The sequence below is a fragment of the Scleropages formosus genome, unplaced genomic scaffold (genome assembly GCF_900964775.1).
Source record: "Scleropages formosus unplaced genomic scaffold, fSclFor1.1, whole genome shotgun sequence".
Lineage (NCBI taxonomy): Eukaryota > Metazoa > Chordata > Actinopteri > Osteoglossiformes > Osteoglossidae > Scleropages > Scleropages formosus.
This window is the reverse complement of record NW_021641043.1, coordinates 332,857-350,233: the sequence shown is the minus strand read 5'-3', so window position 1 is coordinate 350,233 and position 17,377 is coordinate 332,857. Positions and strand designations below refer to the sequence as shown.

The 17,377-nt window shown below is 41.9% G+C and overlaps 2 long non-coding RNA genes across 2 annotated transcripts; one reads left to right on the top strand and one right to left on the bottom strand.

Annotated features, from left to right (window-relative positions):
- Positions 1 to 534: 534 nt before the first annotated feature.
- On the bottom strand, positions 535 to 6,730 carry LOC114909755 (uncharacterized). The gene is made up of 3 exons (XR_003797381.1): positions 6,639 to 6,730; positions 6,468 to 6,555; positions 535 to 569 (listed from the first exon to the last, which is right to left on the bottom strand). It is a non-coding gene; the product is annotated as an uncharacterized LOC114909755 (long non-coding RNA).
- Positions 6,731 to 8,033: 1,303 nt separating this feature from the next.
- Positions 8,034 to 9,751, top strand: LOC114909754 (uncharacterized). The gene is made up of 3 exons (XR_003797380.1): positions 8,034 to 8,159; positions 8,251 to 8,340; positions 9,716 to 9,751. It is a non-coding gene; the product is annotated as an uncharacterized LOC114909754 (long non-coding RNA).
- The last annotated feature ends 7,626 nt before the right edge of the window (positions 9,752 to 17,377 follow it).

The window sequence follows — 17,377 nt, the reverse complement described above, 5'->3', positions numbered from 1 at the left end:
CAGGACACTGGTAAGTCTGAACTTTCCACAAATATAAACCCATGTAGACTATGATAATGTAATCTTTAATATGAGCTTTCAACACCAGCAAAACATATTCAGTTTTCCTTAAACCAGCCCTTGGACTATCAGAGAAAAGCAGCTTGCTTACTAGAGCTTATAGGTTTTCACTGTATCTTACATAGCTTTTTTAACATAACTTATATGTCCCTATATACTTTATCTGAAAACATATCATATGTCCAATGATTTAAGAATACTCACATTTATTACTTTCGTAGTTTCATTTTGAATACCCCCCCCCCCACTCCCCTTTGGTGAAACTGAAATGTTGAGTGTGTACAGTAGCTGTTGCTAATATGTGGTTCATTTTATCCATCACACTGTATCGTATGTATATGCTGCACCTGTACATTGTTTGGAAAGCAAGGAATAGAGAACTCACGTGGTCATGCACACGCTCTCGGTTCAGTCCCTGAATGATGGTGTTATCATAGTCTGTTGAAGACAATGAGGACACACTGGGAGATGTTGGGCCTCTTCTTGGTGCTCCAGATGATCCTGAAGTGCTGGGGCAATTTTGCAATGGAGAAGATGGACTCACACCCACATCACTCAGCATGATGTACACTAACTTGATTGTACTTCTGTCCCGTATGTCTTGTACTGATGTAACATTCATGAATTCATTACCGAAGTCAGGATCCACGAACTGAATACCAAAGTCTCGTTCAATTCCAAATGCTTGGCAAATTGTACTGTGAAACTCCTTTAAAGTTTCTGGCCTTCCCGAATGGAGAAGCCATTAGAAGAAGCCATTTTAAAGCCATCATTGTCCACGATGACTCTGAGCTTCATATGCCGTGCCGTTAAAATGTTGTTAAATCAATATTTGGTAATGTTGTTACTTCAGTACAACATTTTCACAGTTCACTCAAAACATGAAGAGTTTAGCTGTCTACACATGACCTGTGACAGGTTGACTCTATGCTGCAATTAGCCATTATACTACTATAGGAAAAACAAAGACACAGAACCACATCTAGCAAGAAGCTGAAAGTTGAAGAAGATGAAAGAAATGTGTACCGGTACTTTTTTCAGCATGAATGTAAACAGCACTTCAGTGTGAATTATAAGATGACGACTTACTGATGTTGAGCTCCTCCTTCTTCCCTATATATTTTTCCTTCAATTTCGCTTTTTTTTTTAATGGTCATTTGCTGTACCATAACTGTGGTAACAATAAAGAAAGAAAAAACTGATACCACACAATTACAGAAATTTATCCGCAGCTGTTGCAGATCTATGGAGTTGTGGTGTTGGAGATTCTATTCAGTGTGCTCTCATGTTGGTGAAGTATCGATCACATGACCTTTGTTGTGCGTGATGTGTTCTGATGAAGCACGTATGTAAATAAATGTTCTCCCCTTCCGGTTTAAGCAAACCGATGGTGTGAACGTGTACTTTGTTACCTCCGTTAAGTATAATCTATTTACCACTTCTCAAACGCAGAGATGGCTGCGCCAACAGGTTATGGGCCCAGAAGAGAAGTAGGTAATAGACTGAGTAGACTGTGTTTCGACGGAGACGAAAAGAATTACGAACTTTGGGAGACAAAGTTTTTGGGGCACCTGCGTTTGCTGGGACTGAAAGAGACCATATTGAAAGTCCCCACACCGAGCGATAGAGACAGCGCGGACGAAGATGAGATTGACGACACTGATAAAAATGAAGAAGCCTACGCGGAATTGATCCAGTTTTTGGATGATAAAAGTCTTTCCCTTATAATGAGAGAAGCTGCAGATGACGGAAGAAAGGCGCTGCAAATACTGAGGGGCTACTATGCAGGAAAAGGGAAGCCGCGAATTATTAACCTGTACACAGAATTAACATCCCTTCAGAAAACTGCAAAGGAAAGTATTACGGATTACATTATTCGGGCAGAAACAGCCATTACCGCTCTGAGGAATGCTGAGGAGACGCTCAGTGACGGACTGTTGATTGCAATGATTCTTAAAGGTTTGCCAGAATCGTTTAAACCATTCGCAGTTCATGTAACACAGAGTGATGAAACTATGACTTTTGCAGAATTTAAGACAAAGCTTAGAAGTTTTGAAAACACTGAAAAGTATGCTAGGTCAAATGACGACAACGTTATGAAAGCGAGTGGTGCAGCTCCTGTGAGAAGAGGAGAGAGAGAGAAAACGCAGACCCTGATAATATTACGTTATAATTGCGGTCAAAAAGGACATAAAGCCCGGAGATGTCCAAATGAACGTCGTAAAAGTCAAAAACAGTGGTGTAGCTATTGCAAAAGCTCAACACACAAAGACGCATCTTGCAGACGCAAAAGAAGGGACGACGCAAAACAAGCGACGCATGAAGAGGACGCAGATAAACATGCTGCATTTGTCTTCAAAACGTGTGATTATCAACTAGACGGGCTGAAACATAAAGGACTAATGGTTGATACGGGAGCAACATCACACATAATTACCGACATCGGAAAGTTTAAGAAATTTGACGAGACTTTCCAAACGGGCAAACATTTCATTGAGCTTGCGGACGGGACAAGAGCGAGTGGCGTTGCGCTGAAGAGAGGTGACGCGGAGATATGTTTGATTGACAGTGAAGGAAAGCAAGTGAGTACAACGCTAAAGAAAGCACTGTACATTCCTTCATATCCACAAGACATATTCTCTGTTAAAGCAGCGACTGCCAACGGGGCTTCTGTTCGTTTTCGACAAGGACATGACGAGCTCATCCACAAGGATGGCACGAGATTTGAAATAAAAGAGTATAATAGACTGTACTATCTAAACACTATAGATAAGGGAGGAGATTATTGTAACGGCTGTTACGACATTCAAACTTGGCACGAAATCCTCGGCCACTGCAACTATGATGATGTTTCCAAGTTGCCAGATATTGTGGAAGGAATGGAAATCAAAGGAAAGATTGACAAGTCCAAACTGCACTGTGAAGTCTGCACACAAGGCAAATTTGCGCAAAGCAGGAACAGAGAACCCGATGCACGTGCCAAAGTCCCACTTGAACTTGTGCACACAGACTTGGCTGGTCCTATTCAACCAGAGGCTAAAGATGGTCACAGGTATGCACTTGTATTTGTTGATGATTTCTCAGGCACAATATTTGTTTACTTCCTGAAAGCGAAAAGTGACACTGTAAAGGCTACGGAAAAATTCCTAGCAGACACTGCTCCTTATGGTACTGTAAAGTGCATTAGGTCAGATAATGGCACTGAATTCACAGCAACAAATTTTCGGTCATTGCTAAGCAAAAATCGCATTAAACATGAGACCTCTGCACCGTATTCACCCCACCAAAACGGTACTGCTGAAAGAAGTTGGCGAACATTGTTTGAAATGGCCAGATGCATGCTCATTGAGAGTAAATTACCAAAAGAGTTATGGACTTACGCTGTGATGACTGCTGCAGTAATTCGCAACAGATGCATTAATAACAGAGTAAAGCAGACTCCATACTACATGTTGACAGGAAGAAAACCGGATCTTTCAAAGATGAGAGTTTTTGGATGCATGTGCTATGCATACAAACACGACAGAAAGAAGCTAGATTCACGTTGTGAGAAGGGAATATTGTTGGGTATGACAAGAATAGCCCTTCATACCTAGTGTATTACACAGACACTGGAAGAGTCCTTAAACACAGGCTTGTCAAATTCTTCAAGAAATGTGCTGTCGAGCAGCAAACTCAAACTGACCCACAAATACCAGATGAGGATGTTTATGGGGGAAGTTATTTGCCATCTAAGGTAAGAACAAACATCACTGAACAGAGTTCAGGGAAGTCTCAAGATAGTGGAGACAAAACAGATCTTCAAAATGATGATCAGACTGAAAATATTCAGAATAGATGCAACCCCAAAAGGAACAGGAAAGCTCCCCAATACTTATCTGACTACGTAACTGATATTGAAGATGATGATCAGATACTTACTAATATTGACTACTGTTACAGAATGTGTAATGTACCACAAACCTTCAAGGAAGCCATGAGTTCAACCAAATCACAGATCTGGATTAAAGCCATGGAAGAAGAGATGGATTCTCTAAAAGAAAATGGAACTTTTACGTTGATGGCTCTACCCGAAGGCAAACATGCAGTGGGGGGTAGATGGGTCTATGCAATCAAGAACAATGCAGATAACAATGAAACATATAAGGCTAGATATGTTGCTAAGGGTTATAGTCAAGTAATGGGAAGAGACTATAAGGAAACCTTTTCTCCAACAGCAAATATCACATCAGTTCGTGTCTTGATGCAAATGGCAGCACAGTAAGACCTTGTTCTACATCAGATGGATGTGAAAACGGCTTACTTACATGCTCCAATTGATTGTGAGATCTATGTGGAACAGCCAGAAGGTTTTGAGGTAAAATCAAATACTGGTGAAAAACTTGTCTGTAAACTGAACGTCATTGTATGGTCTGAAACAGTCAGGTAGAAACTGGAATAAGTTACTGCATGATTACCTGAGTGAAAATGACTTTATGAAAAATCCTGCAGACTCTTGTGTCTACAGCAGACAAACTGGAAAAGAGAGAGTGATGCTAATAATCTGGGTTGATGATCTGATTATTGCTTCTAGTACCAACGAGTTACTAAATGGTGTGAAAAGGATGCTGACAGCTAAATTCAAGATGAAAGACCTTGGTAAATTAAAACATTTCCTAGGCATTGATTTTGAGCAAATGGATGGAGTTGTGAAAATGAATCAAAAGGGGTACATCTTAAAAATACTGGAAAGGTTCAACATGTCGAATAGTAAGTCCAGATCGACCCCATGTGAACAAAAGCTAGAGTATAACGGTGATGGAAACTCTGTAAACCACACAAAGTATCGTGAAGCAGTAGGTAGTTTGACCTATCTAATGACATGTACTAGACCAGATCTTAGTTGGGCTGTGAGTAAATTGTCTCAATCTATGTCAAAACCAAATGAGCAACACTGGTGTACAGTGAAGCATGTGATGAGGTATCTGAAAGGTACAGTAAACCAAGAACTGACGTACAAGAAGAGTAACGAGAAGCTGAAACTTACGGCATACAGCGATGCTGACTGGGCATCAGATCCAAATGACAGACGAAGTACGACTGGATACTGTTTTAGTCTAACCAAAAATGGTCCCCTCATTTCCTGGAAGTCAAAGAAGCAGCCTACAGTTGCTTTGTCAACATGCGAAGCGGAATATATGGCACTGGCTGCGACCACACAAGAAAGTCTGTACCTTGTACAATTGATGAATGGACTGGAAAATGGATGTCAGTATGCACCGGTAAAAATCTTTGAGGATAACCAAGGTGCAATTGCTCTTTCCAAAAACCCTGTTTGTCGACAAAGATGTAAACACGTTGACGTTAGGTACCACTTCATTCGATCAGCAATTAGTGATGGTAAAATAACAATTGAGTACTGTCCAACAACAGAAATGGTTGCTGATGTGATGACTAAACCAATGACGAAGTATAAGAAAGAAAAGTTTGAAAGCTTTATGTTTGGGGCATAAATGTTGCTGATACAGGGATGTAACTGTGTGTTGTATTGTAAATGGACCTGTAGAGAATGAGAGCAAGTGGGGGTGTTGGAGATTCTATTCAGTGTGCTCTCATGTTGGTGAAGTATCGATCACATGACCTTTGTTGTGCGTGATGTGTTCTGATGAAGCACGTATGTAAATAAATGTTCTCCCCTTCCGGTTTAAGCAAACCGATGGTGTGAACGTGTACTTTGTTACCTCCGTTAAGTATAATCTATTTACCACTTCTCAAACGCAGAGATGGCTGCGCCAACATGTGGTTTAAAACATTGTTTTAAACTGAATGACCGCCGAAATACTGCTGCCATCAGTATCGCTTTTAAGTGTTTGTTAAATGCACTTACTAAAACAATATGGGATCCCCAAAAAGTTCTGTTCCACATTACACCAAGATTAGACATGAAGAGCCTGCAATTGAAATAAACTAAAAATGAACAGGAATTAGCTAAATGGGCAAGCCTGTTCACAAAGAAAATGTAGTTGTCCAGTTAGTAATGACTAACTTCTGTGTCTACATGCCTGTGACTCACATCAGGTCACTTACTAATTGTGAAGATAAGTCCAAATTTTCGTTATTTACATATGAAATATGCAACAAATGCCAGTTTTTAGGAGAGAAGACAATTTTCAGCAATAATTCTTTTGTTTATTAACTTATATTATTTCTTAATTCACTGGTGGAATATTTTCTAGCAAAGTGAAAGTGTAATTTCTCTGATGAGCTGTAATTTTTTACGAAATCACTTACAGCATTTAGAAATTATGCTTTCAAAGCTAAACTTAACTATCACATAGACAACTTGTAGTACTTTGGTTTGATAGTACATTAGAATTTCTGATGAAAGCAGAGCATAAAAACAGAACTAAAAAAAAACGTTAACCTACCAGCTCAGCTAGCAAAAATCGGATATCTCGACGTCCCCGCGTCGTGTGCCCACCATTTCACAACCTTGACTGGTAGCAGCTCCGACGTCTAAGACATATACTGTATTTAAGTTTTAAAAAAAAAAAAAAAATACTACACACCCATGGCATGGCTACAAATTGCTTACTTACCAAAAATGAGGATCCTTGGACAGGGTTATACCGAATTTACGTAACGCGCAGTACTGTTGCAAACCCTTGATAGTGAAAAAGATCCCCACCTCCACGACATAAAAAGCGGGAAAACGTATATAGACATGCGCAGAGAGAACAGTATGTGGAAAGTTCATTGAACAGTTTTTTCAAATTACCTTTAATTGAATAAAATTTACTTGTTTTCAATATAGCAAGTACATTTTTAAATTAATTTAAAAACATCTGTAGTATTAAATTACACATTAAAATCTATAAATTAAAAGTTCCCAAAAGCGACTCTTTCACGATGTGAGTTCTTGCATACATCTACTATGCATACCGAAAATTTCGAAATGGTGGGCACAATAAAACGCGGGGATGAGATAATCCGAGTTTTCTAGCTGGTAGGTTAGGTTATTTCTTAATTCACTGGTGGAATATTTTCTAGCAAGTGTGTAATTTCTCTGATGAGCTATAATTTTTACGAAATCACTTGCAGCATTTAGAAATTATGCTTTCAAAGCTAAACTTAACTATGTGACACATAGACAACTTGTAGTACTTTGGTTTGATAGTACATTAGAATTTCTGATGAAAGCAGAGCATAATAAACAGAACTAAAAAAACGTTAACCTACCAGCTAGCAAACTCGGATTATCTCATCCCCGCGTTTTCTTGTGCCCACCATTTCGAAATTTTCGGTATGCATAGTAGATGTATCATGCAAAGAACTCACATCGTGAAAGAGTCGCTTTTGGGAACTTTTAATTTATAGATTTTAATGTGTAATTTAATACTACATATGTTTTTAAATCACTTTAAAAATGTACTTGCTATATTGAAAACACACACACACACACACACACACACACACATTGTCAGAGCCGCTTGTCCCATACGGGGTCACGGGGAACCGGAGCCTACCCGGCAACACAGGGCGTAAGGCCGGAAGGGGAGGGGGACACACCCAGGACGGGACGCCAGTCCGCCGCAAGGCACCCCAAGCGGGACTCGAACCCCAGACCCACCCGAGAGCAGGACTGTGGCCCAACCCACTGCGCCACCGCGCCCCCTATATTGAAAACAAGTAAATTTTATTCAATTAAAGGTAATTTGAAAAAACTGTTCAATGAACTGGGGGGTGCGGTGGCGCAGTGGGTTGGACCGCAGTCCTGCTCTCGGGTGAGTCTGGGGTTCGAGTCCCGCTTGGGGTGCCTTGCGGCGGACTGGCGTCCCGTCCTGGGTGTGTCCCCTTCCCCCTCCGGCCTTACGCCCTGTGTTGCCGGGTAGGCTCCGGTTCCCCGTGACCCCGTAAGGGACTAGCGGTTCTGAAAATGTGTGTGTGTGTGTGTGTGTTCAATGAACTTTCCACATACTGTTCTCTCTGCGCATGTCTATATACGTTTTCCCGCTTTTTTATGTCGTGGAGGTGGGGATCTTTTTCACTATCAAGGGTTTGCAACAGTACTGCGCGTTACGTAAATTCGGTATAACCCTGTCCAAGGATCCTCATTTTTGGTAAGTAAGCAATTTGTAGCCATGCCATGGGTGTGTAGTATTTTTTTTTTTTTTTTTTTTTTTTTTTACTTAAATACAGTATATGTCTTAGACTTAACGTGGTCGGAGCTGCTACCAGTCAAGGTTGTGAAATGGTGGGCACACGACGCGGGGACGTCGAGATATCCGATTTTGCTAGCTGGTAGGTTAACGTTTTTTTTAGTTCTGTTTTGTGCTCTGCTTTCATCAGAAATTCTAATGTACTATCAAACCAAAGTACTACAAGTTGTCTATGTGATAGTTAAGTTTAGCTTTGAAAGCATAATTTCTAAATGCTGTAAGTGATTTTGTAAAAATTACAGCTCATCAGAGAAATTACACTTTGCTAGAAAATATTCCACCAGTGGCAGTGAATTAAGAAATAATATAAGTTAATAAACAAAAGAATTATTGCTGAAAATTGTCTTCTCTCCTAAAAACTGGCATTTGTTGCATATTTCATATGTAAATAACGAAAATTTGGACTTAACATCTTCACAAGTAAGTGACCTGATGTGAGTCACAGGCATGTTGTAGACACAGAAGTTAGTCATTACTAACTGGACAACTACATTTTCTTTGTGAACAGGCTTGCCCATTTAGCTAATTCCTGTTCATTTTTAGTTTATTTCAATTGCAGGCTCTTCATGTCTAATCTTGGTGTAATGTGGAACAGAACTTTTTGGGGATCCCATATTGTTTTAGTAAGTGCATTTAACAAACACTTAAAAGCGATACTGATGGCAGCAGTATTTCAGCGGTCATTCAGTTTAAAACAATGTTTTAAACCACAACTCCATAGATCTGCAACAGCTGCGGATAAATTTCTGTAATTGTGTGGTATCAGTTTTTTCTTTCTTTATTGTTACCACAGTTATGGTACAGCAAATGACCATTAAAAAAAAAAAAGCGAAATTGAAGGAAAAATATATAGGGAAGAAGGAGGAGCTCAACATCAGTAAGTCGTCATCTTATAATTCACACTGAAGTGCTGTTTACATTCATGCTGAAAAAAGTACCGGTACACATTTCTTTCATCTTCTTCAACTTTCAGCTTCTTGCTAGATGTGGTTCTGTGTCTTTGTTTTTCCTATAGTAGTATAATGGCTAATTGCAGCATAGAGTCAACCTGTCACAGGTCATGTGTAGACAGCTAAACTCTTCATGTTTTGAGTGAACTGTGAAAATGTTGTACTGAAGTAACAACATTACCAAATATTGATTTAACAACATTTTAACGGCACGGCATATGAAGCTCAGAGTCATCGTGGACAATGATGGCTTTAAAATGGCTTCTTCTAATGGCTTCTCCATTCGGGAAGGCCAGAAACTTTAAAGGAGTTTCACAGTACAATTTGCCAAGCATTTGGAATTGAACGAGACTTTGGTATTCAGTTCGTGGATCCTGACTTCGGTAATGAATTCATGAATGTTACATCAGTACAAGACATACGGGACAGAAGTACAATCAAGTTAGTGTACATCATGCTGAGTGATGTGGGTGTGAGTCCATCTTCTCCATTGCAAAATTGCCCCAGCACTTCAGGATCATCTGGAGCACCAAGAAGAGGCCCAACATCTCCCAGTGTGTCCTCATTGTCTTCAACAGACTATGATAACACCATCATTCAGGGACTGAACCGAGAGCGTGTGCATGACCACGTGAGTTCTCTATTCCTTGCTTTCCAAACAATGTACAGGTGCAGCATATACATACGATACAGTGTGATGGATAAAATGAACCACATATTAGCAACAGCTACTGTACACACTCAACATTTCAGTTTCACCAAAGGGGAGTGGGGGGGGGGTATTCAAAATGAAACTACGAAAGTAATAAATGTGAGTATTCTTAAATCATTGGACATATGATATGTTTTCAGATAAAGTATATAGGGACATATAAGTTATGTTAAAAAAGCTATGTAAGATACAGTGAAAACCTATAAGCTCTAGTAAGCAAGCTGCTTTTCTCTGATAGTCCAAGGGCTGGTTTAAGGAAAACTGAATATGTTTTGCTGGTGTTGAAAGCTCATATTAAAGATTACATTATCATAGTCTACATGGGTTTATATTTGTGGAAAGTTCAGACTTACCAGTGTCCTGGGGTGGTGCCTGCAGCTCCCTGTTTATAATGTCCGTATTGCTTGTATGAGTTACTGTAGGTGTATTCTGACTTTGTGGGGTAGGCCCCCAGGCCCCCCCATTCCGTTCGGGTTTAAACTGGTGGTACGAGTAGGGGTTCACAGATTGTGAGTAGGTCTGGCTCTGATAGTACTCATGTTGGCTGTGCCCCGTCTGTCCTCTGTAGAAACCCATATCTGTGGCTGAGAAGTCGGCAAGGTTGGAGAGTCTTTGGATGCAGGGTGGCAGCTCATAGAGTTTGGGATGTCAGTCAAAATGCTGGCGAGCTGCTTTTCAAAAGCTGGTCCACTCATTATTGGTCGCACAGCATCTCCTCCTTCCTGAAAGCAGACGGTCCGAGTGTGCAGTAGATAGAGAAGGGGAAAGAGCAGTAAAGCAGGACCAAATCCTTCAAAAAACTTCTCTGGTGAAATTCTCTGTGCAGAACTGCATGCACTGGGGCAGCACCCAGCCGAGTAAAACTCTTCGTTATCGAACACTGGGTGGATTCTCTCTTCCTTTCGGCCCAGAAGAAGCCCCCCCCCGCCCCCGGTAAAACAGCTCTGTGTCTCCTCCCCTGCTTCAAGCACACACACACACAGCAGCACACAACACACACCATCTTGCTGGTGCAATAATTTACTGGAATTATTGCCTTTCTATCTAAGGTAAATTCGTGTTCACCCGTAAGATGCACATTTGGTTTGCGTTGAGCATACAACTGTAATTGAGCATAACGCTTTTTGGAAAAGGAGCCAAAGTATCATTCTGCCGACACATTATTTATATTAGTGGGATGACCTTTACAGTGTGAGTCACCCTGCTACCATGGCCTTCCTATGTTGAGTTCATTGTCTGTGATTTGATATGTCTCCGGAACCTATTCCCTCGGTCTAAGAGCTCGGAACAGAGTTCCGGTGGTGTTGTTGAACTGTTTTCTCTGAGCATATTCGGTGGAACCTGATGAGTTGGGACTTGATCAATCCCTGGAAGGTGTGTTTGGGCTGGAAGCTGGATTTGTGCGGTAGACAGTGTGTGTCAGTGCTTTTAAAGTAAACCTTGATCTCGAGTGTTTTTAAAGCCACCTTGAGGTTTACTGTAATGGACTGTGGTGTCCAGGAAGTTTACTTCCTGTGTGTCTCAGTGTTGTTTTATTGTTATTTTGGAGTGGTGTGTGTGTTCATGAGTGTGTCAAAATCCTCGTGGCCATGGTGTCAGACCCTGAAAATGTCACCCCGATATCTGTAGCACTGGAGTGGTCTGTTTGGGCATTTCATAAATAGAGTTTTCTCCCAGTCTGCCATGTAGATGCTCGCGTAGACCAAGGGCACACACACACACACATTTTCAGAACCGCTTGTCCCATACGGGGTCACGGGGAACCGGAGCCTAACCCGGCAACTCAGGGCGTAAGGCTGGAGGGGGAGGGGACACACCCAGGACGGGACGCCAGTCCGTCGCAAGGCACCCCAAGCGGGACTCGAACCCCAGACCCACCGGAGAGCAGGACTGTGGTCCAACCCACTGCGCCACCGCACCCCCAGACCAAGGGCAAATTTTTCTTTTTTTTTTTAAACCCATTGCTGTCCGCTGTATCTGTAGACAGACTTGTTTGTTAAATTCAGAATTATTCCTGATGACACTGATTTCCAGTAATTGTAGGAGTTCAGTGTCTGGTCCATTGTGGTCTGGGTACCTTAGAATGGTGTTCTTTACTGCTGTCAGGCCCAGGTCTGTTGCAATGTTCGTGTATAGGCTGTTGATATCACTGGTGAACAGAGATCCTACACTTCGCAGCTAGCCTGTCTTCCTGTCATGGCCTCTCCAAGTGGGAAACTCGTTCATTTTGCCTACTTCCTTAGCTAAGAGTCTGGGAGTGATGCTTGACTTAAGTCTGTCTGCGCTCCATTCTGAGCAGCATGATGAAATCTCGCGCCATTACGTCAATCATCCCCTTGTCCAGCGTATCCGTGCTGTATACGCTACCTGCCCATTGGTCACTTAGTAGCGTTCTTAGTTTTATTTCTTCTGCTTCTGTTAGGAAAAAACGGACTATATATAGGGTTCAGTGCTATCCACGGTTTCAGGCATCCAGCGGGGGCCTCGGAACATATCTCCTGTGCATAAGAGGGTGCAACTGTCTCTTTACGCACTATATTTAATTGCACAATTTTATAACTTACAGTAATTTATTGTACTTTGAAGTAGTCTTTGAAAATTACTGTGTGGTGTGTTTGTATTTATCATCTTTTTTTGGTTTATTGTAGTAGAGTTTTCATTACATATGTGGGTGTTTTCTTACCAATTTAAAATTGTTTTTTATTCGGTGTATTTGGTTATTTGCATTGTTTATATCGTATCAAAATGTCTAAATGGGGGAGATGATGTGAAAAGAGAAACATGCAAAGAAAATGATAGGTAAGGTGTACAGCAACACCTTGGGAACAGGCCAGGGAACCGCCTCTCTTGTGCAGTAGAGTTGCCGGACAAGTTTATTTGTGTCTTTTTGCCATGGGGTATGTTTTTTTTTGTGTGTTTTAAAGATTCCATCATGTAATGTTTACACTGCAGAGACTCATGGACATAGTCAGGAAGCAAGGCAAATGGTCAGACATCAAGAACAAACAACAGGGAACAGGATAAATGCTGTTAGCATAGCAAAGCCAGATGTCTCAAGGAGATGTGTGGCTGAGGAGTGTCTTCTAAAGACAAGTATGCTGATTAGCGTCAAGCGTTTAATCGGAGCCAGGTGCTGCCGATTGTGGTGCGGGTGGGGATGTGACAGTTTTATTGTAGATGTTTTAGTAGTGGCATGCCACTTTTTGTTGTTTATTTATTGAGTAAAGATTTTTAAACAGTTTAAGCGATGGATGGGGAAATTTTCTGTGCCGCACTGGGCAGTTTGTTGCACCAGACACTTTTAATGTTCTGGTAATCCACTCTGATCCATGGGGGGGATGAAGGTTTCAAAGATTTGAACCTTGGGGTGCGCTTTTAATTTGCTTTAAGTGGTTCCAATGTTCTCATAATCACCAGCAGTTTGTGCTGAAATCCAGCAACTGAATCCCTTCATTCTCATCCAGGGTTGGTTTTTTTTTTTTTTTAATAGCCGTATTCCAAGAATGAGGAGTACAGGCTTTTTTCAGCATGTTATTAATTACTGGCATTGTAATGACCATTGGAGGCAATATTCTAAATGACCATAAAGGGCGCAACTTTGGACAAACCCAGCTCTATTCGCCACACCTGTATTCAATCGAAGTCTTTAACAGAGTGAAGCAGAACAATAAAATTCACCTCAGGGGGTGGTTCTTGTCCTTTACCCTTCGGATCTCCCCCATGGCTCTTGACCCACACCCGCAACAACCGACTGGAAGAGTATCTGTGGTCAGCATCCATCTGAATTGGAAAAGAATCTCCTGGTAAACTACTCCAAAACGATACATGGATCTACAGAAAAATATCTGAGTGAAGTATTTACGTGAGCATTTTAATAGCAAAATGACAACCCATTATTTACAAATTACTGCAGCTGATCTAATGTTTTTACCTTGTCATTGTGGAATCTCACAAAAACTTCACACCCCTCCTCGCACTTGTCCTTGATCCTTACTTTGTTCTTGCCATCTCTTTTATATCTTCTGTGTCTGACTTTCTAACCCTACCTTGGGTCCTCAAAATTAGCTCCTGCCCCCCCAGTGGATATCAGCTCTGTGTTGCTGATAGAAAGGCTGCACTTGCATGCTAAATGGTTTTCTCTGGAAACCATGACAAGCATTAGTAAATTAAAATTCACACACGTACACGTTTTCAGAACTGCTTGTCCCATACGGGGTCGCGGGGAACCGGAGCCAACCCGGTGACGCAGGGCGTAAAGCTGGAGGGGGAGGGGACACACCCAGGACGGGACGCCAGTCCATCGCAAGGCACCCCAAGCAAGACTTGAACCCCAGACCCACCGCAGAGCAGGACTGTGGTCCAACCCACTGCGCCACCGCACCCCTACTAAATTATAATTCACTTCTTCCAGACTCACTGTGCCAGTTCTCTCTGAAGTTCATGTAAGGTATGTAAACGTTCATGTGCTATAACTTTGAGATCATACCTGTTAAACCTTCACGCAGCTACTGCTGTACTGTAACAAATGTTTATATTAAATATATTGTTTATATAAAACTAGAAGGTGATTAGGAATCATCAATATTCAGAAAGTTTTATGCAGCTATTTGTGCAATGTACATTATTTTATATGGTGGAAAAAAGCTAACTTAAGAATTGCACATCTACATGTGTATATCTTTCTGCTAATACAATATGTGTATAAGTAAAACTTATCTTAGCTTGAACAAATGCAGCTGCATGGGAAACTTCTGTAGAAGAAGTGAAAACCTTTTTTTTTTTTTTTTAAAAAAAAAAAAAGGAAATTTCCCAAATTTGGTTGGGAAATGGATTTTGTTTTGGCTACTGTTTTGTTTAGTGTGGGGTGTGTGGTATGAAATGTGGAATTGCAGGTGGTTTATTTTTAAAATTGGGTTATTTATTCACCTGTCTAACACGCCTTAGGCAGTGTACTATATACAACCACATCAACAGTCAGAGCGTGTTTCAGTTGCTTGGTTGTGGTGTGATGACTCTCCCCACGCGGCTTCATTGTGAAATTGCAGGTGGCATTGAAATTTTAAAATTAGGTTGATTGCTGTCTGCAATCACATCAACAGTGAGAGACAATACAGAAAGGTCGCCCGGTACAGAAGGACCCCAGTCTTACCCCCCAGTCTCTGCTGCAGCGCCCTGGAGGTTTTTGTAGTCCTCGAGAACCCAGGGCTGTCCCTCGCCAGGTGCATGTCGGTTTGTTCACCAGAAGAGATTGTAATCCCCGTGTGTGTGTCCATTTTAAGACTGCTTGCTGCCATCATGTCCCTTTGTTGCACTCAAGCATCAGATCTGTTCTACAAACTTGCCAAGTAACACACTGTTGGGCCCAACTATTCAGAGTGGTGTGTACGTTGCTGTCTGCAATCACATCAACAGTGAGACACAATACAGAAAGGTCGCCCGGTACAGAAGGACCCCAGTCTCTGCTGCAGCGCCCTGGAGGTTTTTGTAGTCCTCGAGAACCCAGGGCTGTCCCTCGCCAGGTGCATGTCGGTTTGTTCACCAGAAGAGATTGTAATCCCCGTGTGTGTGTCCATTTTAAGACTGCTTGCTGCCATCATGTCCCTTTGTTGCACTCAAACATCAAATCTATTCTGCAAACTTACCATTTTTCACCTTTTTTTTTTTTCCTTTTTCTTTTTTCAATAGTATTAATAAATATCAGTAAGTAGCACAATGTTGGGCTCAACTATTCGGAGTGGTAGAGACAACAACATACACAATCACATCAACACTGAAAGACAATACAGAAAGTTGCCCGGTATAGATGAAGCCCAGTCTTACCTCCCTGTCTCTGTTGCAGCACCTGGACCAGGTCTTTGTAGTCCGCGAGAACCCAGAGCCGGCCCTCAGCAGGTGCGCGTCACTTTCTTCACCGGCAGCGATTGTAATCCCTGTTTGTCTAGGGCCGCCTTCTCTGCCTCCTTCAACGTGTGGACCCGTGCCGGTCCGTGCGATGCTGGTGACGGATGCGTTGCTGGGAGGTATGTAAAAAGCCTTACGTATGCGTGTGTTTGCCTATAGGGTGTCTAGTTGTGGGGGAGAGGTGGAGCAAGAGTCCCACCTGTTGTCATGTTATAGTTGCTTTGTTGTGGTGTGATGGCATCCCATCGTGGCGTTATTGTGGAATTGCCGGTAGGGTTACACTTTTAATACTGGGTTAATTCCTACACGTGTAAACATGCTTTTTGGCAGTGTACTGTACACAATCACATCAACATTCAGAGCATGTTGTAATTGCTTTGTCGTGGTGTGATGGCGCCCCCTCGTGGATTTATTGTGGAATTGCAGGTAAGGTTACACTGGTAATAGTGGGTTAATTCCTACACGTGTAAACATGCTTTTTGGCAGTGTGCTGTACACAATCACATCAACATTCAGAGCATGTTGTAATTGCTTTGTTGTGGTGTGATGGCGCCCCCTCGTGGCTTTATTGTGGAATTGCAAATTTGCCATTTTTCACAGTATTAATAAATATCAATATTTAACACAATGTTGAGCCCAACTATTCAGAGTGGTACAGACAACAACATACACAATGACATGAACAGTAAGAGACAATACAGAAAGTTGCCCAGTATAGATGAAGCTCAGTCTTACCCCCCCTGTCTCTGTTGCTGCACCTGGAGGCTTTTGTAGTCCGTGTCAGTTTCTTCACCAGCAGAGATTGTAATCCCTGTTTGTCTAGAGCCGCCTTCTCTGCCTTCTTCAACGTGTGTTCCAGTGCCAGTCGGTGCGATGCTGGTGACGGCTGCATTGCTGGGAGGTGTGTAAAAAAGCGTAATATATGCATGCGTTTGCCTATAGGGTGTCTAGTTGTGGGGGAGAGGTGGCGCAACAGTTCCACCAGTCGTGGTGTGATGGCGCCCCCTCGTGGCGTTATTGTGGAATTGCCGGTAGGGTTACACTGGTAATAGTGGGTTAATTCCTACACGTGTAAACATGCTTTTGGCAGTGTACTGTACACAATCACATCAACATTCAGAGCATGTTGTAATTGCTTTGTCGTGGTGTGATGGCGCCCCCTCGTGGATTTATTGTGGAATTGCAGGTAAGGTTACACTGGTAATAGTGGGTTAATTCCTACACGTGTAAACATGCTTTTGGCAGTGTACTGTACACAATCACATCAACATTCAGAGCATGTTGTAATTGCTTTGTCGTGGTGTGATGGCGCCCCCTCGTGGCGTTATTGTGGAATTGCCGGTAGGGTTACACTTTTAATACTGGGTTAATTCCTACACGTGTAAACATGCTTTTTGGCAGTGTACTGTACACAATCACATCAACATTCAGAGCATGTTGTAATTGCTTTGTCGTGGTGTGATGGCGCCCCCTCGTGGATTTATTGTGGAATTGCAGGTAAGGTTACACTGTTAATACTGGGTTAATTCCTACACGTGTAAACATGCTTTTTGGCA